Genomic DNA, 23,823 nt, shown 5'->3' on the forward strand with positions numbered 1-23,823 from the left:
AAGACAGGGAGGGAGACAGAGGGTGAGAGAGGGAGGGAGACAGAGGGAGAGAGACGGAGGGAGAGAGACAGAGGGAGAGAGACGGAAGGAGGGTGACGGAGGGAGGGAGACAGAGGGAGGGAGAGAGACAGAGAGAGACGGAGGGAGGGAGGGAGAGGGAGGGAGACGGAGGGCGGGAGGGAGAGCGAGGGAGGGAGGGAGATGGACAGAGGGAGGGAGACAGAGGGAGGGATTCAGAGGGAGGGAGTGGGAGGGAGGGTGGGAGGGAGAGGGAGGGAGGAGGGAGGGAGACGGAGGGAGGGAGACGGAGGGAGGAGGGAGACGGAGGGAGACGGAGGGAGAGAGACAGAGGGAGAGGGAGGGAGACAGGGAGGGAGACGAAGGGTGACAGAGGGAGGGAGGGAGGAAGACAGAGGGAGGGAGAGGGAAACAGAGGGAGAGAGACAGAGGGAGAGAGACAGAGGGAGGGAGAGAGACAGGGAGAGAGACAGGGAGGGAGACGGAGGGAGGGAGACGGAGGGAGGGGGAGGGAGGGAGGGAGATGGAGGGAGGGAGATGGAGGGAGGGAGATGGAGGGAGGGAGATGGAGGGAGACAGAGAGGGAGGGAGACGGAGGGAGACAGAGAGATGGAGGGGGAGGGAGGGAGAGAGACGGAGGGAGGGAGAGAGAGGGAGGGAGAGGGAGGTAGACAGGGAGGGAGATGGAGGGTGACAGAGGGAGGGAGGGAGACAGAGGGAGGGAGACGGAGGGAGGGAGACGTAGGGAGGGAGACGGAGACAGGGAGGGAGACGGAGGGAGACGGAGACAGGGAGGGAGAAGGAGGGAGGGAGACGGAGAGAGGGAGGAAGACGGAGGGAGGGAGACGGAGGAAGGGAGACGGAGGGAGGAAGATGGAGGGAGGGAGACAGAGGGAGGGTGACGGAGGGAGGAGGGAGACGGAGGGAGGAGGGAGACGGAGGGAGGAGGGAGAGACAGAGGAAGGAGGGAGAGACAGAGGAAGGAGGGAAACAGAAGGGGGAGGGAGACAGAGGGAGGAGGGAGGAGGGAGACAGGGGGAGAGAGACAGGGAGGGAGGAGGAGGGAGGGCGAGGGAGGGAGGGGGAGAGGGAGAGAGAGAGATGTGTGTATGCCGGGTCTGGAGGCTCAGTGGACGAAGGCGTCTGCTCCAGGGACCTGTGTTCAACCTCATGGTCACAATTTTTTTTGGCTTTAGCCCGGCCCCTCCCCCTCCGACCCCGCCCCCACCGGTCAAGCCCTCGGCCACAAACCACACTGTAAATTTGGCTCCCGAGAGAAAGTTTGTGAGTACCCATGCTTTAAAGGGACATGGGCCAGTGGCGTAAGGCAAAATGATGGCGCCATCTTGGAGAATGTGCTGAGGGACTCCTGACGCTCCCATGTCGCATGAATAGTCAAAGGCCTTAGGCTGATCGGGGGAGGGGCTGAAAGGTTGCCTCTTAACCCCTGTATGCCCCCCTCCCTGTTCCAGCCACAGGGGCTGCAGGGTCTGTGTTATGACCAGAAGCGGCTGGTAACTTATAAATGTGACAGGCTAACAAAGTGCCCCACCGCATCCTACAACATATTTGGTTATGACCTCGAAAAGGGCTATAAGGCGAGGGCCCCTCAGAGGCCAGCAGAGGGGTGGAGGCTCCTAGTTAAGACTCTACAATAGGCTACGAGGCACAGGGGTGAAGGCTTTTCACCAGTGGCAGCTCCTCCGCTAAGGCAGAGGAGCGTCACCCCACTGTTTTTTTTATCAGTATAAGAAAAAATAAAATGATAATAACCCAATTATCATCATTTTATTTTTCACTTTTTCGTGCAGGGCAGCGTGGCGGGGTGGGGCGGGGCTGACAAAGCAGCTGCAGATTGGTTTGCCACCACTCTCAAGTGCACATGACTGTTTGGCCCGCCCTCTCGGGCCGACCATAACAGTCATGCGCACTTTCCCTCTTCTCCACCCAGGCTACATTACAGCTTGGGTCGAGAATATGCCCGGGCTCCTATGCCCCGTCTGAGCGCTGAGCCACAACGCTTAGACCAATCACAACCCTGCATTGCAACATTGTGATTGGCTTAGGGGAGCATGGGTGCTTTCAAGCTGTTTCCTGTTCCTGCCGGCGGGAGGAGAGAGGCGACCAGGAGGAGCGGCAAGAAGGAACCCCAGCCGCTGCCTCTCCACCCCCGGTTGGTGCCAGCCGCCACTGCTTTTGACTAGGACTGCAATGGGATATGGGCTGTGAGGCATGGCCCCAATAGGGAACAGGCCGAGGGGTGCAGGCTCCTTGGCTTGGGTTCTGCAATGAGATGCAGGTTAGAAGCTACATGGACGACAGAGGACCTTCAGGTGTTTGAAGAGTCTTTGGCAAGGGACCATCATTTTAGTGATAGGTCTTAGGTAAACGACAGGCAAGGAAGGGGTGGAAGCTGTTAGGCAAGAGCCTGGTAAGGATTCCGAAGTTCTTAGGCAAGTGATGGGCAAAGTTTAATCTTTTGAAATGGTAGTGGCAGGAGATGTGATCTCTTAGGCAAAGGGTTATAGGTTTTTGCTACTAGATCCCGCAGGGAATGAAGAGCCCTATCCAAGGTTCCTCTTATCAGATATAGAATTTAAGCAAGGGGCCGAAAGAGACAAGGTTCTGTTAAGGAATACAAGTCCCAGGCCAGGATGACGACCTACAGATAAATACATACAGCGACAGTGGGATGCCCAAGGGAAAGAGAAATGAAAAGATCAAGATTAAAAGGACAGCGACACAAGACTGCTAGGAAAGGAGCAGAAAAGAAATTCGAACTGCTAGGGAAAAATGTGCCTGGGAATTCCGATTTGAGAGAATTACTTTCAAGGGAAGACAGCTTGGGAACGACCTGCTAGAGGAGAACCAGCAAAATAATGGAAACTGGCAGGACGTGCAAAGGAATCCGAATTCCATGAAACTACCTGAAACTGCTGCCAGGTGACTTACATGCAAAGAGGGGCAGCTTGCAAGGTAAAAAGAGAGACAGTCTACTAGGTAAATACCTGCAGAGGGACAGTCTGCTAGGAATAAACCTGCAAGGAGAGATGGACTGCAGGGCAGAGGCCATGAAAAGAATGCTGGGCACTAGGGAATGGCATGCCAAGGACTCCTATGGGGGATACTGGCAGTCTGCAAAGGGAGTCAAACTGCTGCTAGGTAACCCCGTGCAAAGGGAGAGAAAATGCTAGGGAAAGTACACAAGGGACTACACTCTACCAAGAAAGAGCTTCACGAGGCAGAGGCGGGTGGATGAGGGTATTCGCCCCGGTGGGAGAAAAATATTATTTGTATTTTCCTCCTGCAATCAAAGTTAGCCGGGCACTGCATTTGAACCAAAAAACCTAAAACTCCACTGCCTCAGTAATTACACTGCAGCCCCTGCGCTGTCAGACATTTGCAAGAAATGGCAAGAAATATGTCCATGGTGAGGAAGAGGGATAGCATCAGTTTCCATATTTTTTTAAAAAAATACTTGTCAGTAGTAAGAACCAAAAATAAGGGGTCCTTTCATTGTACCGTGGGTGGAATCCCTGTGCGGCTACAGTAGAGCTACAATGCTGCGAATACCATCGACCTCAAAACGTTCTTGATTTAATTAGCTTTTGGCGCCAAAGGTGTAATTCTTTTAGAATGATTTCTATGGGACACACAGCTCACATTCTATTTCTAGCAGCAAGAAAAGCACCCAGTCGAGCCCTCTCTGCCACCCAGTCTTCCTTGCCCTTTCTAGTCTGCCTATTGATTATAGGAAGGTACCCTCAAATGAAAGTACTTATGAAATCTATGGTTCTTGCATCACTGGGAAGGGTTTTAAGTATTTATCTGCCATACAAAACATAACAGAAAAATTATACTATGTCTATGATGAATGTGCATTGTCTTATGTCGGGTTAGCCTAACTCATGTTAAAATGTATTTTGTGTGTGGAAAAGTAGACAAATTCCCTGCATTATGTGTGAAACATCTAATCAAACATCTCTACCAATCTCCCCGTTTCAGCAAATGTAACACACTCCAAAGATGTTGTGCAGGAACAAACTAATTGTACTTTCACATCGACAAATCTGAAACATTCATTATCAAACTAGACATTTAACAAATCTCTGCTAACTATGCACAACTAAACAAATATGTAAAAAAGCAATCAAGGATACCCGACCAATCAGTAATACACAACTGATGGTGGAAATTCCATGGACATGTTTACATGTTAGAATACCAAGTACAAAAATATTGTGCTACAAGAATATCATAACAAAAATATTGACACCAAAAATATCGAGAAGTATGTATACGTAAGTATAGGTTTACAATGATTAACTCTAAGATATGTATCTTCAAGGTACACATCTGTAGAGTTCAGAATAGTAAACCTGTACTTACCTATATGTGCTTACCTTATGTGTATGTTGGTCATCAATGCAGTAGCATAGCTAGAGCTTTGGCCGCCAGTGGCGGTCCCTGCGCTTGCTGCCCCGTGATGGCCGCAAGTAAGAGCGTAGGGGGGAAGGTCGCCGCCCCCCAAACCTGTACGGCCCAGGGCAGACCGCCCCCGCTCTACCCCTTGCTACGCCATTGCGTCACTGTCTTTGATATTATATTTGAGTTATTTGATTAACCAGCAACAAAATAAGAAATGTATGAAGAGGGAACCTAGATCAAGAATCAACCCCAATGCCTTGGTAGATGGTGCTGTACACATGCTGATAACATGCTGATAACATGGGTGTATGTCAGAATATTGTTGCCAAAATATATCAAATGGCATAGGATCGCATTAGCGCTAGATTTCGGATCATGATCTTCAGTAAGATGACATTTTTGTGAAAGATATTTATGGCACAATATTTTTGTCAGATGATTTTTAGTCACATGTTTGTGTATCTGTGCCTGGAAAGTAACCTTGTCCTGTGTGCCTAAATCGAGAAGCCAGGAGCTACCGCCATTTACAAACCTGGACTCCAGTGGCTAACAGAAGCCTGGAAGGCCGCCCCTGAATTGCTTCCTATCCTCTTCACATCTCTCTTCTCCCTATTACTGCAATCTCATCCTCCCCTCTCCAGAACTGTCTCCTATTCATTATTCTCTTCTCTCATTTCTTTCCTTTCTTCTCTCCTCTAGAGCAGGGTGCATTTTAAACCAAGCCAGTGTAATTTGAGTAATTTCAGGAATTTAGCATTATGCTAGTTACGGGAAATTGCCGAAATCATGCCATTACACTCATTGCAAAATGACACGCTGTTCACAGCAAAATATGACCGACGCTGGAACAACACGGGCAGCCCGAACGAGAGCAGCCGCTGCGCGCAACACTCCTGTTTTCCATGCTTTTTTTGCTGCAAAAGGCATGCCCTCATCATAAACTGATGCGATGACGCATTTTGTACTAAAATATAGCACTAAATGATGGATTTGTATTTCACATAATTACACAAAATATTGCATACTTCCTTAAAAGCGAACGAAGCAAATTTCACACACTCCTGCTACCACCTTCTTCCATTTTACCGCTAGAGTTAAGACCATTTCCTCTACTCTATTTTTCAGAGTTCTCTCCCGGTTGTCTCTCCTCCCCTCTTCTTACATCGTATAGCCTCTCCCCACCTGGTCCCAGCGCTCTCTGCCCCCGCGCCTCTCGGCCCCGCCCTCTTCTGGTATATTCCATGTAAACAGTGCTGCTCAGGTGCGAGGCCCTCGGAGAGCAGTATAATGAGCCCAGGGTCACCCGGGGAGTTGGGCCTGTGTTTACTGGCGACGCACGCAGGGCTGTGCGCCTCTTCGGTGCATGCCGCCGGCCCTATTATTTCAAGAAACTCAACCCTTAATACGAGAGAAGATTTACAGCGCTTTATCTTTTTATTCTGAATTATCGCTCCCACTGAATGGGGCGCCGTGCACATTACTAAAAATAATAAAAACGGAACAAAACGCACTATATTAAAACCATAAAATAAAGGCCTCAGGGGAAAGATGGCGACGGGGCTGAAGATAATTCAGTGAGCGCAGAATGTTACAAAACAAGCGCCATGTTGAAAGAGAGAATAATTGCGTCTTACTGGCGGGTCAGTGGTGACTCACCTGGAGCAGGCCCCACCCCTTAGGATGTGGGGGAGGCACGAGTGACCCTTCCCTCCAACCCTCTTAAGCATATTAACCATTAGTACAGTGGCAATTAAACGTGGTTTTATTAACCTTATCAGTAGCACAATGGAAGGAATAAAAGGCCAGGAATTGAGCACTGACAAACAACTCTCTGCAGTGCTCGCATTAACCACCTGAGCAATCATGCTGGCTGCATGACTCCAGATCACGGGAGACTCTTGTAGTACAGGTGCCCACATGGGACATTTCCAGATAGAAGCACAACCAGTGTACCGTGCCAAGAGGTAGGCTAGCTGCCCTCTATTTGAAAGCAGGGCGCCAGCTACTCTCAAGAACCTAACACAACAGTAGCTGCCCCTCATGACACCAAAACACTATGCCCTTTCTAACGACACTGGCTGCCCTCTGGAACAGTAGTTACCGTCCATAACACCACAACACAGCTCTTTGTGACAATACTAGCTGCTATCTGTAACAATAGCTGCTCTCCTTAACTACACAGCACTGGCTGCCCCCCATAAGATTACAACACAAGCTACCCTCTGCAAGAAGTCAATACTTAGTAACCCACCGCACTACTAGCTTTGCACTGTAACTCACCACACCACTAGCTGCCATCTGTAACCTACCACACCATTAGCTGCCATCTGTAACCCACCACACCACTAGCTGCCATCTGTAACCCAACACAGCCCTAGCTGCCCTCTGCAACCCACCGCACCACTAGCCACCCACTGTAACCCACCACACCACTAGCTGCCATCTCTAACCCACCACAGCACTAGGTGCCCACTTTAACCCACTGAACCACTAGCTGCCATCTGTAACCCACCACAACCCTAGCTGCCCTCTGTAAACCAACCTCAGCACTAGCTGCCATCTGTAATGCAACACAGCCCTAGCTGCCCTCTGTAACCCACCGCACCACTAGCCGCCCACTGTAACCCACCACACCACTAGCTGCCATCTGTAACCCACCACAGCACTAGGTGCCCAATTTAACCCACTGAACCACTAGCTGCCATCTGTAACGCAACACAGCCCTAGCTGCCCTCTGTAACCCACCGCACCACTAGCCGCCCACTGTAACCCACCACACCACTAGCTGCCATCTGTAACCCAACACAGCCCTAGCTGCCCTCTGCAACCCACCACACCACTAGCTGCCATCTGTAACCCACCACAGCACTAGGTGCCCACTTTAACCCACTGAACCACTAGCTGCCATCTGTAACGCAACACAGCCCTAGCTGCCCTCTGTAACTCACCGCACCACTAGCCGCACACTGTAACCCACCACACCACTAGCTGCCATCTGTAACCCACCACAGCACTAGGTGCCCACTTAAACCCACTGAACCACTAGCTGCCATCTGTAACGCAACACAGCCCTAGCTGCCCTCTGCAACCCACCGCACCACTAGCCACTCACTGTAACCCACCACACCAATAGCTGCCATCTGTAACCCAACACAGCCCTAGCTGCCCTCTGCAACCCACCACACCACTAGCTGCCATCTGTAACCCACCACACCATTAGCTGCCATCTGTAACCCACCACACCACTAGCTGCCATCTGTAACACAACACAGCCCTAGCTGCCCTCTGTAACCCACCGCACCACTAGCCACCCACTGTAACCCACCACACCACTAGCTGCCATCTGTAACCCACCACAGCACTAGGTGCCCACTTTAACCCACTGAACCACTAGCTGCCATCTGTAACCCATCACAACCCTAGCTGCCCTCTGTAAACCAACCTCAGCACTAGCTGCCATCTGTAACCCACCACACCGCTTTGCTAGCTGACCCCCACAGGGCATCCAAGACTAGATTCTCTCCATAGGACATCGCACTACTTACCGCCATCCGTAACTCAACACAACAGCAGCTACTGTCAGTAGTGCAAAACTAACCGCCCTCAGAAGAAAATGCTAAACTACTGGCCCTCCATAAATTAACTTGTCAGTTACCCTCCGAAAAGGCAATGCACCGCTGGGTCCCAATGTCCCATCCATAAGATATATCAACCACAGGCGCCCTCTGTAATGTAATACAAACGAGAAGGCTTTCCATAAGACACCACAACATTAAACTCCTTTTGTAAGACATCCCACCACTAAACGCCATACATAAAGCAAACCACTAATATCTGTATTCTGCCAGACAACACAAAAACAGTTAGCCTTCCCCATAAAACAACGTAACACTAAGTAAACTTGGAAACTAACGTAATACGGGGTGCTCTTCACAAGTGAACCCAGAAGTAGCTTCCTTATGGAGGGCTGCAAAAGTAGCTTCATTTCGTAACTCAGCACACTAGCTGCACCCCACAACTGGTTGCAAAATGCAAGCTCCATTTAAGGACGTACCCCAATGCACGCTTGTAGTACATGTATGTGCGAGCACACACACACAAGCTGTTTGTGCGCCCACCATACACTCACACTAATGGTTTGACATGATTCATTCATCAGTGCCCAATGGTCACCAGGCACTCACACTAACCGCTTGGCAGGACTTACCACACTGCACACTTATCGGACTTGTACCCTCACACTGAGCAATCTGCACTCCCTATTGTGCACTCACACTAACAGTTTGACAAAACAATTTCATTTCACACGTATTCTGCTTGATTTCAGACTCACAAGTTGGTAGAGCAGAGCCCTCGGCACATTTTGTAATAGCATTACTTCATTATTTCTTCATTTTTAAACTTGCCAACACTATATGGGCATTGGTTGCACCTCATTAATGCCAGTTGGTCACCCAAATATCGCAACAAGCAACAGAAAGGTGACCAGTTTAGTTTTACAAAGGGCCGTCCACTGCGCAACAACACAAAACTCTGGATTTTTATTAACTTTTGAACCGTTTGAGGTAGAACAAAATGCTTTTTGGGGTTAAAATCTGCAGATTATGCAGTAGATGGTGAATTATGTGGCAAATGAGACAAAGCTATAATTATGCCAAAATCGCTGGGGCCGCACAATCGCATAATTCCAGTAACCCTGCTTATAGTGGGGATTACTCAGTGTCCTACATGTGACATGTCCCGCTCTGTATCACCCAGCACCAAACGGAAAGCACATTGAATGTCCAGCTCAAGCAGCCTAGAGGTGCCTGTACCCAGCAGGGGGCCCTGGTCCTGTTGAAGTGAGACGGTGCAAGGCGGGCAGAGCAGTCTCCAAGATCAGCAGGGGAAGGTCGGAAGAGAGGCAAGGTGGACAGACGGAGGGAAGAGTAAGTTAGAGTGGGATAGGAGTACAGAGAGAGGTAAAGAACGATAAGTGAGGGAGGGAGAGAGAAATGAAAAAACAAGACTGGTGAATTAGAGAATGAGAAGTAGATAGCAAAGTAAATAGTGGTGAGGTAGGGATAGGGACAGAGTCAGAGGTAGTCAGGGAGAGCGAGAGAAGATGAGACAGAGAAAGAGGAGACTCTTTTTGATGTCCTGAACAATTCTTCAAAGTATCGCTTTTTGCACACTTACAGCGAGTGCAAGCTCACACTCGCTCTGCACACTTACAGCGAGTGCATGCTTACACTAACTATGCACACTTACAGCGAGTGCATGCTCACACTCGCTCTGCACACTTACAGCGAGTGCATGCTCACACTCGCTCTGCACACTTACAGCGAGTGCATGCTTACACTAACTATGCACACTTACAGCGAGTGCATGCTCACACTCGCTCTGCACTCTTACAGCGAGTGCATGCTCATACTTGCTTTGCACACATACATCGAATGCAAGCTCACACTCGCTCTGCACACTTACAGTTAGTGCATGCTGACACTCACTCTGCACACTTAGAGCGAGTGCATGCTCACAATTGCTCTGAACACTTACAGCGAGTGCATGCTCACACTCGCTCTGCACACCTACAGCGAGTGCATGGTCTGGAAATAAATGACTCCGGGAACTCATAAATTGAGGGTCACAGCGTGGCCGCCAAAAGGGGTTTTAGTTTCGAGGAGCGAGATCATGAAAACCAGTGTCTGACAGCTAATTTATACATGTATATTTAAAAAGCCTGCCACAAAGAAATTGGCAACAAGGAGAAACTTGACAGTGAATCTGTTCAGCTTACTTAATTGGTCACAAAGAGCCTATATTTTAAAATATTTTCAATGTTTACGGCAGGAGTAAAAGATCTTTGTGCTCAGCAGTTTTCAGGTATAAAAATAATAATAAGATAACTCTGGTGGTTAATGCACATTCTGGCGAGATCTGTTTTTTTTCTGGTCACAGTTTTGACTCATAAAGTAGCACAGAGAGCTAATGTGTCTGCTGGAAGCACATTGTGTAACATGCAAATCATATATTTGTATTTTATGTAGATAGGGAAGTGGTTGTGTGTTTTTGAAACAGAGATCCTTTTGTTATGTGCAGTTCATAAGCTGCAATCCTTTTAATATAGCACTATGAGCTTTGAAGGGCACTGATGAACCGCATGCAACAGCAATAAAGTTATATTAGTACAGACAATCCCAAACACTTGTGTTTTAAATGCTGACTTTGCATTTCTCGAACACAGCCTTAAAATACAGTGCCTACAAGTAAGGATGATATGTGACTCCTACCTGCCCATGTAACCTTCATTGTCTTATGTGACATTTCCTATACATTGATTTACAGACTTGTATGACATGAGAGAGAAAGAGAGAGAGAGAGAGAGAGAGAGAGAGTGTGTGTGAGATGAAAAGTGCTCTGGCATGCTAGGCAAGGAAGAGTCGATTAGTGAGAGCTATTTTAAACGTTATTTTTGTAATTAATCATATAAACAGCTACCTCTGACATTTTTGCAGCGCATGCATTTCTCTTACATGCCGGGTCGAACAAAGTCAAAAACCTGAGTCCATATTATGGTTTATCTAAAGTACTTGTGAAGTGATAACAAGCTGTGTTGTACCTTTGTTTCCCCCCTTTGCATTGGAATCGAGGTGTTGGGCTCCAGGTAATTACAAGACACGATGACACTGCAACAAAAAGAGGGTTGATGGTCCTTTGCATCAGACCTTTGTGTTGGACCTAACAGGAAGTGAAAAAAGGTAAGAAAGTCCCCTGCGGTGTGTTGCTTTGAACGGAAAATAGATAATGCGTGGGTGCTGCTGATTGTGTCCTGGTGTTGGCAAATTACATGGGAACAAAGTCGGCATATTTCACTGGGGCCAGGCCAGATCACGCGTCTGACTCCATAGCAGCTCTGGACCCCCGTCATGTTAAGCACTGTGTGGAGGTGAGTAGGTGGTAATCAACTATCTCCTGAGCAGCATCATTGTTGTGAGACAGAAGCTCTTCTAATCCACCGGGCTGTGGAGGTGCCTGTTTAAATGACAGTGAAGCCCCCGCCTTTGCATGCGCCAGCGGTCGTTGGTGACCAGAGATTATTAACAAGTGCACATCATGGTTTTTGAGGTGAGTGGGATAGTTTCTCATTTTGTTTAAAGTGTTTAAGGCTGAAAGGCTTATATAGCCCGCAAGCCAACCAGGGTACCACGCGATCACCTTTTTGTGTGCCTGAAGCCCACCTCTAGGCTTGCTGTTGGTTTTAACGTTCTGCTGCTCACTTCTACTCCATCTTACCTCATCTGCCAGTATCCCAGGACTGCTTTGTAAACCTGACAGGTAGTTTCTTTGGGTCACTTAAGTGTCTGCTTGTCGCTGTGACACCAGGTCATCTACGTCTCTGCTGGTCCGGCTCTTTCTTTAGTTCCACTAGCTCTCTGCTGGACAGGCTCTTTCTTAGGGTCCAATAAGTATCTGCTAGACAGGCTCTTTCTTAGGATCCAATAAGTATCTTCTAGACAGGCTCTTTCTTAGGGTCCAATAAGTATCTGCTGGACAGGCTCTTTCTTAGGGTCCAAAAAGCCTTTGCTGGAAAGTCTCTTAAACTCCAGTGAGTCTCTGCTGGACAGTTGCTTTCTTAAGGCCCAGTAAGTCTCTGCTGGACAGGCTCTTTCTTAATGTCCAGTAAACATCTACTGGACATGCTATTTAATAAAGTTCAGGACGTATCTGCTGGACAGGCTCTTTCTTAAAGTCCAGTGAGTCTCTGCTGGACAGGCTCTTCCTTGAAGTCCAGTGAGTCTCTGCTGGACAGCCTCTTTCTTAAAGTCCAGTGAGTCTCTGCTGGACAGGCTCTTTCTTAAAGTCCAGTGAGTCACTGCTGGACAGGCTCTTCCTTAAAGTCCATGTGAGTCTCTGCTGGACAGGCTCTTTCTTAAAGTCCAGTGAGTCTCTGCTGGACAGGCACTTTCTTAAAGTCCAGTGAGTCTCTGCTGGCTAGGCACTTTCTTAAAGTCCAGTGAGTCTCTGCTGGACAGGTTCTTCCTTAAAGTCCATGTGAGTCTCTGCTGGACAGGCTCTTTCTTAAAGTCCAGTGCGTCTCTGCTGGACAGGCACTTTCTTAAAGTCCAGTGAGTCACTGCTGGACAGGCTCTTTCTTAAAGTCCAGTGAGTCTCTGCTGGACAGGCACTTTCTTAAAGTCCAGTGAGTCTCTGCTGGACAGGCACTTTCTTAAAGTTCAGTGAGTCTCTGCTGGACAGGCACTTTCTTAAAGTCCAGTGAGTCTCTGCTGGACAGGCACTTTCTTATAGTCCAGTGAGTCTCTGCTGGACAGGCACTTTCTTGAGGTAGACTAACCCTATCTGGAACCAAAGTTTATCTAAAATGGCCTTTGCACTCATCAATGCGCCTTCGCCGGGGCACGAACAGGCTGCCTGGCACCATGTACAACAGTTGCACTAATCTAAATGGCACCGTTAATCTTGGGGTCATCTTTAAATTTGAGATTAGATTATTGTAACTGTCTTCTGGGCCTGCCTGTCCATCTCGATCATCAGTTCGAGGGAGCTTAGAATGCTGGAGTTCGTCCTGCTGCTGGAATCAGGAAGTGAGTCCTCAATGCTTCCTTGTGTTATACTTGTGTGACTTTATAACCACTTAATGCTATATTGTTGCACTATGAATCTTATGAATCGCTTCATGTACCTCTTGTAAACTTTATCACATAACACGTAAAGCGCTCTGAGACCTGCAGGTCTAGCTAGCGCTATAGAAAACTCAAAATAACAATAATAAGCAGGCATGACTCTCAGGCAAGAAACTCTCTGCCCTGGCTCCCCACACAAAAACAAACTGGCTTTTAACTTTGCTGCCTCTCCTCTAAATGTCTACCTGGCCTAGCTCCAGCATGGTTAACTAAGGCCCTTCCCCTCTGGCCTCCTGCCAACACCCCTAGGAGCTGGAGCCAAAATGGAATATTAGCCCCCAGCTTAGACCTCAGTCAGAGGCAGGCGCTGTCTCTCAGTCCTTAGACTCGCTTTCGCATCAATATTAAAGCGGCCTGCTCTCTGGGAGAGCTCAACGCCAGCACAGACCCAGCATGTTTAGGAAGTACTCCGTCCTGCCCCCCTCTGTGGCTTCCGGTATGTCTCTCCCACCCCCTCCCTCTGATGTCAACAGTGAAAAAATATACTAGTTCAGCGAACATTTAAGCATGCGATGTGGCTATCGCCTTAAGCCCTTTTAAAGCATTGACTGGAAGCTCCAGGCTTGCAGTGAGACAGGGTTTGTACTTGGACCCTGAAGCACGATTGCCTGTGCTTAATTTGTAAACATGTAAGTGCCAGGGCCCTCATCAGAAGGCCACTGCAGCTCGCACCACACATTGCCCCTGCCATACTGCCAATGACAGTACCAACACAACTGCTAACCATCACACTCCTACAAGTGTGACAACTCAGACTATTCCAGGACCCCAAAGCACAAAGATTAGCCATGGGGCAGGTAATAGTCATTTTTAGCTGTATATTGAATCAGTAAACAGCCCACCATGTGGCAGACTGTCATAAGTGCCGCTGCTGCCAATTAAGTGTAGGTGCTAAGCACCGGAAACCACCAGCTCAAATTAAGCACTGAACAAGGCACTGTGCTCTATGTTTAGACACTACTGGAGGTCACACACTCTCAGTGTCACTGCTTCTTATGCTCTCATTCTTGCATCTGCTTCTTAATGTTCCTAAAATGTCATCATTGACTTGCGCCCAGAACTTTCGATAACAACTACAAATGTGCGTATTGCCAGCCTCTGGGAACTCCTCTCCATTGTAAGTGCAGCGGGCTGCCGCCCGATTTTTGTGATCAGAGCTTTTTAATAAATGCATTTTGCAGACTCAACACAGAGTACTGAAGTTTTCTTTGACCCCACCACCTTCAGACCCTTTTTGTTGAAAAATGCACTGCAACCATATCTAGTACAATGAACCTGTTCCAACCAGTGCCACTTTTTTTGTTTTTGCAGTTTTATATAGCATGAACTCAACCCAAAGGCATTGAGTGCTTTACATGAGCACCAGTTTGTTACACAAGGATAAATTCATGTTTTGGTAGGCACGGGGAGATTAAGTGATTTGCCCAGAATCACAGGTTGTTGAGCCGAGACACAAACCTGGTTCGCCAGATCCATAGTCGGCACTTCATGCTACATTCTAAAGTAACTTTATTATCAGTGGTCGGTGTCAGTATCACTGGCCAAATGACCTTCAGAAGTATGCAGCTGAGAGTTCACAAATACTGGCCAACCAGGACTCTCCGAAATTTGATAAAATCTGCCTATAGTCCATCGTTGTCCAACTGACTCCAATAGGCAAGAGCCCGGTGCTTAATTTGTAAATAAATGTAATGCCATAGGCCTTCCCAAGAGGCCACTGCAGCTTGCACAACCCATTGCCCCTGCCATGGCTGCCAGTGCCAATACCAGCACAACTACTAACCTTCACACTAACTCAAGTGTGACAAAATAACACTACTCCAGGCCACCCAAAGCAATTAGAAAGGCGAGGCTGGCAGGAATATTTCATTTTAAATGTATATTGAATTATAAAACACTGTTGTTGTGCTAGTCCTAAAATTAGACTGACAGCTCCACCATGTGGTAGACTGTCATTAGTGCTGGTGCTGAGCACCAAAACCACCGGCTCAACTTAAGCACTGCAAGAGCCCACAGTGATGAAAACCTTCTTGGATTTGTATTTGGTAAACCGGATCAGGTACAGATCTGTTTGTTTCACCTGTAAGAATTATGTTATGATACCAATATTTTCTGTATTGCATTGCATCTGGTTAATGGAGTCGTTGGAGGTTCCTCTCCAGATCCAGCATGCATGTGCTTCTGCAGGGGACTACGCCTTACTCTAGTCAATGCTTTGTTTCCTTGGAAATTTATTTTTCCAAATATTTTTCAACTGAATTACTTTCTTTCTAACCAGCTTTTATGATTCCACCTCCTGATTTATTGGTCTGTCATAATCTCAGCAATTAAAGTGTTATATTTAAATCCTTTGACTTTTCATCTGGAGCCTAGATATCACATTTTGTTTTGTAATCATGAAAATCCTTTTTTAGTCTTCAGTGTAGATACCCTACTGAAGGTCTTTAAGTTTCGACTGTGAAAATCAGTCCTTGAGACTCATGTCATGCGTATGTGAAGGGGCGCGTCTCTCATGTATTGGTGCCCGGGTAACTAATGTCATTTATACCCCCTTGGTCTCCCACTTCCTTTAAAATACGCCAATTCCTGTCACATCACAGGACGAACCTATTGATTTTTTAGATGAACAAAAAACAATACATTTGACAAAAGTTGAGTTCTAAGATATGGTTTTTAAAAAGGAGTTTTGTTAAAATACATCAGTGAGATAAATTATCAAAGAAAACGGTGAAGGGAGTGGGGTTTACTCCCTTATGAAACTGAGTAATCACCGGAAGGGAGAATAATATCCCCACCTTTATTAAGACTGTTTTTAATAATCTTTTTAAATATTCACGAAGCATATAAAATATAATTGAAATGGTATTATTACACTTGAGTATCGCAAATATAGGGCCGACGTGCAGGAAACTCAATAAACACACAACTTTCTCCAAGTAAAAGAGGGCACAAGGGCGGTGCCAGCAGCAGAACTCCCACAATGCACCAGCCCTGATTTTCTCTGAGAAATGCCAGCCACGCGGTGGGTAAGATCTGCGTTTAGGTTTATTCCCTCGTTGGAATGATTTGCAAGTTAGAAAGACTCTGAGAATGAAATGTTATGGAAATGAGGCCGCTGCGGGGAGCGAGCTTTCTTTTCGAAGATCTAGCGGAGGCTGGGGCCATATTTCACCCCAGCGGCGGTTGGCATTACGGGGAGGGGGTTGCGGGGGCGCGCAAAATATTATATTAAAAAAAAACGTGCCTAACGCAAAGTCCTCGCTCCCGACCTCTTCTTTGCAGGAACTGGAACCAGACGCTAGAACTCCCTTGCCCAATCCTGGCGCTGCTCACATGCAGCATGTGAGCAGCGCCCTGATTGGAGGGAGCAGCCCCACTCAGTGTTTCACTGGAGGACTGCACTTACTCCCAACCTATTCTTAAGACAGCTGGATTGGGAGGTTTAAAGAGCTCATGTGTGGCTGGCCGTCGTAAAGCAGCTGGCCAAAAAGACACAATGACGGCTCCTCCGGTAGGACGGAGGAGCGTCACCCCACTGACTTCATGCAGCAAAAGAAAGGAGAAAAAAAATGATAACAAGGTAATGCTATTATCATTTTATTCTGCCCTTCTGCTATGGCAGCTGGTGTGAGGGGGCAGGCGGGGCTGAAGAGCAGGCGAGGAGGGTACAACCCTCCAAAGTGCGCAATGACTGTTTGGTCGGCCCTCTCGGGACGCCCAAACCAGTCATGCGCGCTTTCCTCCTACAGCCCCTGGCTGAGCGCCATGCCACGGCGCTCAGACAAATCACAATGAGGCATTGCAGCGTTGTGATTGGCTGCGGGGAGCATGAGAAGCCAGCTGGCTGGTAAGTGATTTGTTTTAAATCCATTTTTTTTACCCGATCTCCCCCCAGCACGCCCTTTCCCCCCCACTCGCCCCACTGCGGGTAGGAGGTGGCAGCAATGACTGAAAAGACATGTGCACTTTAAATAGTACATGAGGCAGCACACCCTCCTCCCTACTGCTGTCAGTCAGCAGCGGCCCTGCCCCAGTCCTGACATTAGGCATGCGACGGGGGGTGATGAACTACCATTTTATTTTTCATCTCTGTGGTTTTGGGGAGAAATTTTAAGTGGGGCGATGCTCCTCCACTCCTGTTTCACTCTGGTCCGAGAGCGGGCGGATGATGGGCACTGGTGGCGGTCGAGCATGGGAAGCGCAAGTCCTTGGAAAGGCATTCCTGATCAGAGCAGGTGCGCTGACCGGAGGGGGTTTGCCAACTGCTCCCGCTTTCATTCATCACTTTAACGTGCTGCAGAGGGGTGAAATATGAATGGAGGCCCAATCTCTGAGATGATAGTCACGGTTGGATGTCAATATGCAAAATCAGACATAGCGGGTGTCCGAGCATTGAGGCTCATGGGAGTGATGAGGAGGAGCATATGCGTTGATATGGCCATGAAGAGGTTAATTTATTTCCGTAGGACTCCCTGTGGCAGAGTATTCCACAAAGCTGGACTCTTTTGAAGTTTAGGAAAGGTATATGGACAAAATATCGAGTTGCAAATATCGGGATGCAGGAATATTAAAAGAAATACCCTTATACAAAAATATTGTGATGTAGAAATATCTTTGTGAAGAATATCGATTTTTTCAGATAAGTAATATCATTGTTTAGACTATTGCTCTTGTTAATATCGTTTTCAATAATATAGTTGTAAAAAATAATGTTCTTTAATTAGCTTAATATGTTTTAGTTCATATCTTAATGTTATGTGTTATTATTGTTTGTATAATCGATGATAATTTAAAAAATATATATTTTGTACATTTAAGTGATTTATCTTTTTTATTTTAACTGCCAAGTTTTAATTTATAGTGCCATAGTGAGTTGCTAGGTTTGTAGGAGTGTAGGGTGGGGATTTAATTAAGTAATAATTAACCAACAATTATTATTAATTTATAATTAATTATTTCATTGATTATTACTTATTCAAATTGTGTATATAAGTTATATTTTAGGTGTGGACTGTTGGGTTTGTAGGGATATAGGGTGAGAAATGTATTAAGTAATATGTATTTATCAATTACTTATATATTATTAATTATTTAATTATAATTAATTATTTTGAATTTGAATTTAAAAACATTTCTATAGCGCACTTTTACCAAGCGGTTTCTTGGCGCTGTTGGATTGCGAGAAGCACGCAGGAGCAAAGGGGAATTTAAGCATTGTAAGCACGGGAGAAGAGAAAAGTTTTAAGACCCTTCCGGAACTCAATATAGGAAGATGACATACGGAGTTCCGGGGGAAGAGAGTTCCAAAAATGTACTTTATGTAATATTGATTTATTTTAGGTATGTTTTAGTTGTGGGTTGCTAGGTTTGTAGGGGTATATGGTAGGATGCTGAGTAATAATTAACAAATAATTATGAATTGTTAATTAATTAGTTAATTGATTATCAAATATATAAATGTGTGCATTACATATTTATTTTAGTTATATTTTAAATGTGAGCTACTAGGTTTGTGGGGGTACAGTGTGGGAAGTTGATTTAGTAATACATAAGTAACATTTTCAAAATTGATAATTCATTATTACATTGTTTAATAATCATATAAATTTGTTTAATTGTTTTTTATACATATGATTTTTTGGGTACATTTTTCTTTGTTCTAAAGGAATAGGGTTATTAAAATATGTAATGTGTTTGAGGTGAAGTATTTTCTCTAATGTTGCATAAAACTGGAGTGGGAATAGTAAATTTAACTCCTTTAAAGTCGAATGCTTCCATTACTGTTGCACAGACTGGAGTGGATATAGTAAATGTAATACCTCTGCAGTCCACTGATTTCCCTACTGTGGCATAGGCTGGAGTGGGAATAGTATATATCACGCCTCTGAAGTCCACTGCTTTCCCTACAGTTGCACAGACTGGAGTGGGAATAGTAAATTTAACCCCTCGGAAGTCCAATGCTTTCCCTACTGTTGCACAGATTGGAGTCGGAATCAGGGCCGGAGTGGGAACCGAAACCAGCCCTGGCAAACTGCCAGCCCCCCGGAGAGGGAAGTGGGGTTGTGGCAGACCTGTTTTGTAGGGGCAGTTTCACCCGATTCTGTTACCGGGGACCAATATTGCCGGGGGCCGATATTGCCGGCCCCCGGTAACAAAAATGGCCAAAGGGGCCCAAAACTGGCCCTTACCCTAGCGGCCCACCGGGGAAATGCCCGGTGTTCGCCACGGCCAGTCCGGCCCTGGTCAGAATAGTAAATCTTACGTCTCTGAAAGGCTACACTTTCACCTCTGTTGCTTAAACTTTAGTGGGAATAGTATATCTATTATTCCCAGACTTCAATACTTTTCTTAATATTGTTTAAATATCTAGTTTTAATCTATTTTTTAATTCAATATTATTTGTGTGTGTATATATATATATATATATATGTATATATGTATATATATATATATATACATATATATATATATTTATATATATATACATATATATATATATATATATATATATGTATAAAACACAAGTTAGCCCTGGTGGATGGAGCCACAGGGTTGGTATTGCTCATCTTCAATTTATTAAAAGGCAGCTGCATACAGGAATCGCAGGGCAACAGTCATCAACTTATCAGCCAGCCAGGCCGGTTTCAGGAATCTTTCCCTTTCTCAATGGCGTTCTGCCTGAAAAAGACGATTTCTCGCGCACTTTATCCCCAAAGAACCTGCCTCCGTGGGCGTGGCTGAATGCACAGCCTTCTGGTTCTCGTAGTGCTTGACCTTAAATCTCCAGTGAGTTCATCTTGTAAGTTCCGCAGAGAAAATAACTGCATTTAAAAACCTCTGTGGGTCGATGAAAAGTTGGTTTCGCATGGTCAGCTGAACAAAAACATCTGGCATCTTCAGCGTGACTTTTCATCGACCCACAGGGGTTTTTAAATGCAGGTATTTTCTCTGCTGAACTTACACCTTCAACCGTGTGCGAGTGCTGTTCTTTTGTGGGCAACTTGGAGCGTGAATACAGGGCGGCTGCCCAGCCGCCGAACAAGCACCACCCCGGAAGAATGGGGGCCGAGCGGCTTTGAATATGTTGAGTCGTTATACGGAACACGGTTGTGGGATTAAAAGCGGACACTGCCGGCGGTGGCCCATCCAGGGCTTTGATTTTGGGACAGAAATTAGTGCCACCATTTAAGGTTTATATTACCTGGACTACGATTCCCATAGTGCAGAGCTGCCATTGGGCAGGCCCATCAGAGGGCGTGATATCAGCGCTATGAAAAGAGACCAGGTGCACGCATTCACTCTGCGTTTGCCTCTGAGGAAGACATTTTTCGAAACGCGTCAGGCTCTCACACCAGTGACTGTCTGATTGAAACTGCCACCAGAGCCTGCTTGTACCCTGTGAATAAAAGGATTGCTAACTTCAACCGGGTCGAGTGCTGTTCTTTTGTGGGCGACTTGGAGCGTATATAGATCTTTTATGAACTGGTTAACCATTGTCCTAAAATTAATCTCACTAGGAGCAAGGTACGGTTTTGCTATTTATAAATGAGTTAATTGTATATCTTGTTTTTCTCCACAGTAGACGAGTGTCTATTTATAAATAAGTAAATTTGAAAGCATGTTTTGACACAGTACACGAGTGTCTATTTACAAACAAGTTATAAGTATGTTTTGAAACAAGATGGTTTTACTGTTGTGTAATGGCGCCTACAAAGTACTGCTATTTGTGCAAAAATTCACTGTTCCAAAATGGCGCTGAAAAACCTTTGCAAGAGTCCTCTTTCAATGTCCATGACTGTACAAATTACGTATGTATACGATGGTCCGGCAGCATAACGGTGTGTGAGCAAGCCCGTTGAGGGTGAAACGCGTCACGTTGGGTTTATGAAGTAATAAACCCCCCTGAAGCAACTTGGACAGTGTGGTGTCTTTTTCCTTGACCTGCGAGCACAGTTGGAACTCCGTTTTTGCAAGGATTTAATTACCGGGTTACTCCACCGGCGCTGTGCCACCCCTCGGAGGGCTACGCTTTCCGACAGGAGTGCATCTTCATTGGATATATATATATATATATATATATATATATATATATATATATATATATATATATATATATATATTCACTGAAAAAACCATAGGTTTCAGACATGTTATAGTTAGCGGAAATTTTACTGATAAAAAACCAATGAAATTCCCCCGTTATAGTTAGTGCAGGCAACTATAACTCACGCGACCGCAATCCTCTGCTGATGCTAATACTGTATTTAGACACTTATTTGCCCATGTCTTCTTCCATAAATTTTTAGCTATACATATATTACAAATATTTTTTTTTCATAAAGACACATATGTCATCAGCAGAAGATTGCGGTCGCGTGAGTTATAGTTGCCTGCACTAACTATAACGGGGGAATTTCATTGGTTTTTTATCAGTAAAATTTCCGCTAACTATAACATGTCTGAAACCTATGGTTTTTTCAGTGAATTTGCAAGGTTTTTTAAATGCTAATTCCTAACTATAACGTGTGTGAAACCTATGGTTTTTTCAGTGAATTTGTACGGTTTTTTAAATGCTAAGTTACTTTACGCCATTCGTGGCGTGCACGCCCACTTAACGCAGTTCGTTCCGTGCGCGCACTTTACGCAGTTAGTGCCGTACACGCAAGGTGGGCACGCAGTGCGCTACGCGCACCGCGTGCCCACGTTACGCACCGTGCGCACATGGAGGACATATTATGCGCTTCCTTGTGATAGGTAATCTGTTAAATTTAATTTGTAAGTGATGACAATAATATGCCATGCACAGAGAGTGTTTTTTTTTTTTTATTAAAATTTTTAGCGTAAGCGCACCGTACGCGTACGGTAAGCGTAATCGGCGAAATTTTCAAAAAATAAAAATTTACCGTTTTTGGCCTTGGGGGATCTTTGAGGACTCAACTAACATGGCTATGTGCATGGGCGCTGTCTAAACAGCCCCTTTATATGTTTTTTGCCTTTGTTTACAGCCCCCCCCTCAGAGTGCGAGAGAGAAAATGGCGGCCGCCGCTTCCTGGTTTCGACCGATTCGAATGTTTACTTAGATGTAACAGCCAATCAGAATCGCGCTCGCGCACGCCACCGTACGCGTACGGTAAGCTTACGGTAAGCGTACCGTAAGCTGGCTCAGATATATATATTGATTTAAAGGCTATTTTCTCAGAATTTACTGAACAGATTTACACCAAACCTACAAAAGGCACTTCCTTGACCTGAGGACTACCTCTCTGCCAAATTTCTAGTAATTCTGTTCAGCCGTTCGGGCTGTAGCCCTGTCTAAAGGTCCTATGGAAAAATGCATGGGAAAAACGCGTTTTGGGACCCCCCTTTTATCTCAGCCCCCGCTTGACGAATCCCCCCGAGACTTTCAGGGTAGGAGCGGAGCGTAGCGCCCCACCTATTTTGAGAAATTCGCGAGGATTCGTCGACCAGCGCCAAAGTTATTCAAAATAGAATGTTGCGGATTTCCTATGGAAACAGGGTCCTAACTATAACTACCTACTGGCGACCGCCAGTAGGTAATATATATATATATATATATATATATATATATATATATATATAATATAATGAGTTTCGCCTTTCCTGGAAGCTCCGCCCGTGGATCGGTGGCGCGTGAAGCCAGTAAGGCACAGCTGGCAATTTCAGATGAGGTCCGCAAAGCAATAAAGACGCGCTCTCAGGACTCCAAGGAGGATATTTATTGCAGGTACAGGTTACGCGTTTCGGAAGACAAGCTTCCTTGGTCACACCAAGGAAGCTTGTCTTCCAAAACGCGTAACCTGTACCTGCAATAAATATCCTCCTTGGAGTCCTGAGAGCGCGTCTTTATTGCTTTGCGGACCTCATATATATATATATATATATATTTTTTTTTTTTTAAATATTCCAAAAAATGTAATATATTGTAAAATATATATTTTTAATAATAGTGTTACATTATATATATATATATTCACTGAAAAAACCATAGGTTTCACACATGTTAAAGTTAGCGGAAATTTTACTGATAAAAAACCAGTGAAATGGCCCCGTTATAGTTAGTGCTGGCAACTATAACTCACGCGACCGCAATCCTCTGCTGATGCTAATACTGTATTTAGACACTTATTTGCCCATGTCTTCTTCCATACATTTTTAGCTATACATATATTACAAATATTTTTTTTTCATAAAGACACATATGTCATCAGCAGAAGATTGCGGTCGCGTGAGTTATAGTTGCCAGCACTAACTATAACGGGGCAATTTCACTGGTTTTTTATCAGTAAAATTTCCGCTAACTATAACATGTGTGAAACCTATGGTTTTTTCAGTGAATTTGCAAGGTTTTTTAAATGCTAATTCCTAACTATAACGTGTGTGAAACCTATGGTTTTTTCAGTGAATTTGTACGGTTTTTTAAATGCTAAGTTACTTTACGCCATTCGAGGCGTGCGCGCCCACTTAACGCAGTTCGTTCCGTGCACGGTTTTTATCAACTTTAATAAGCCCTGTACATTTGGTGGCCTTCGGCCACCAAAAGCACAGGGGGTGGGGTCAATGTGGATAGTGTTTTTTTTATTTCGATTTTATAATTTCATGTTGCCAAAATTTAGTTTTTTTTACCTATTAATAAGCCCTGTACATTTGGTGGCCTACGGCCACCAAAAGCACA

General features: G+C 45.6%; 1 protein-coding gene across 3 annotated transcripts in view; it reads right to left on the reverse strand.

Annotated features, from left to right (window-relative positions):
• RTN4RL1 (reticulon 4 receptor like 1) overlaps positions 1–23,823 on the reverse strand; it is a 262,138-nt gene that overhangs the window by 8,748 nt on the left and 229,567 nt on the right. Inside the window, exon 1 of one of the 3 annotated variants that reach the window (XM_085649079.1) lies at positions 5,472–5,594. The exons of the other annotated variants lie outside the window; for them this stretch is intronic. The gene's annotated coding sequence lies outside the window, so the exon portion shown is untranslated. Of the gene's footprint in view, positions 1–5,471; positions 5,595–23,823 lie in introns of those variants that run through there. 3 annotated transcript variants of the gene reach the window in all.

Source organism: Triturus cristatus, chromosome 3_2, assembly GCF_964204655.1.
Source record: "Triturus cristatus chromosome 3_2, aTriCri1.1, whole genome shotgun sequence".
NCBI classification, from domain to species: Eukaryota; Metazoa; Chordata; class Amphibia; order Caudata; family Salamandridae; genus Triturus; species Triturus cristatus.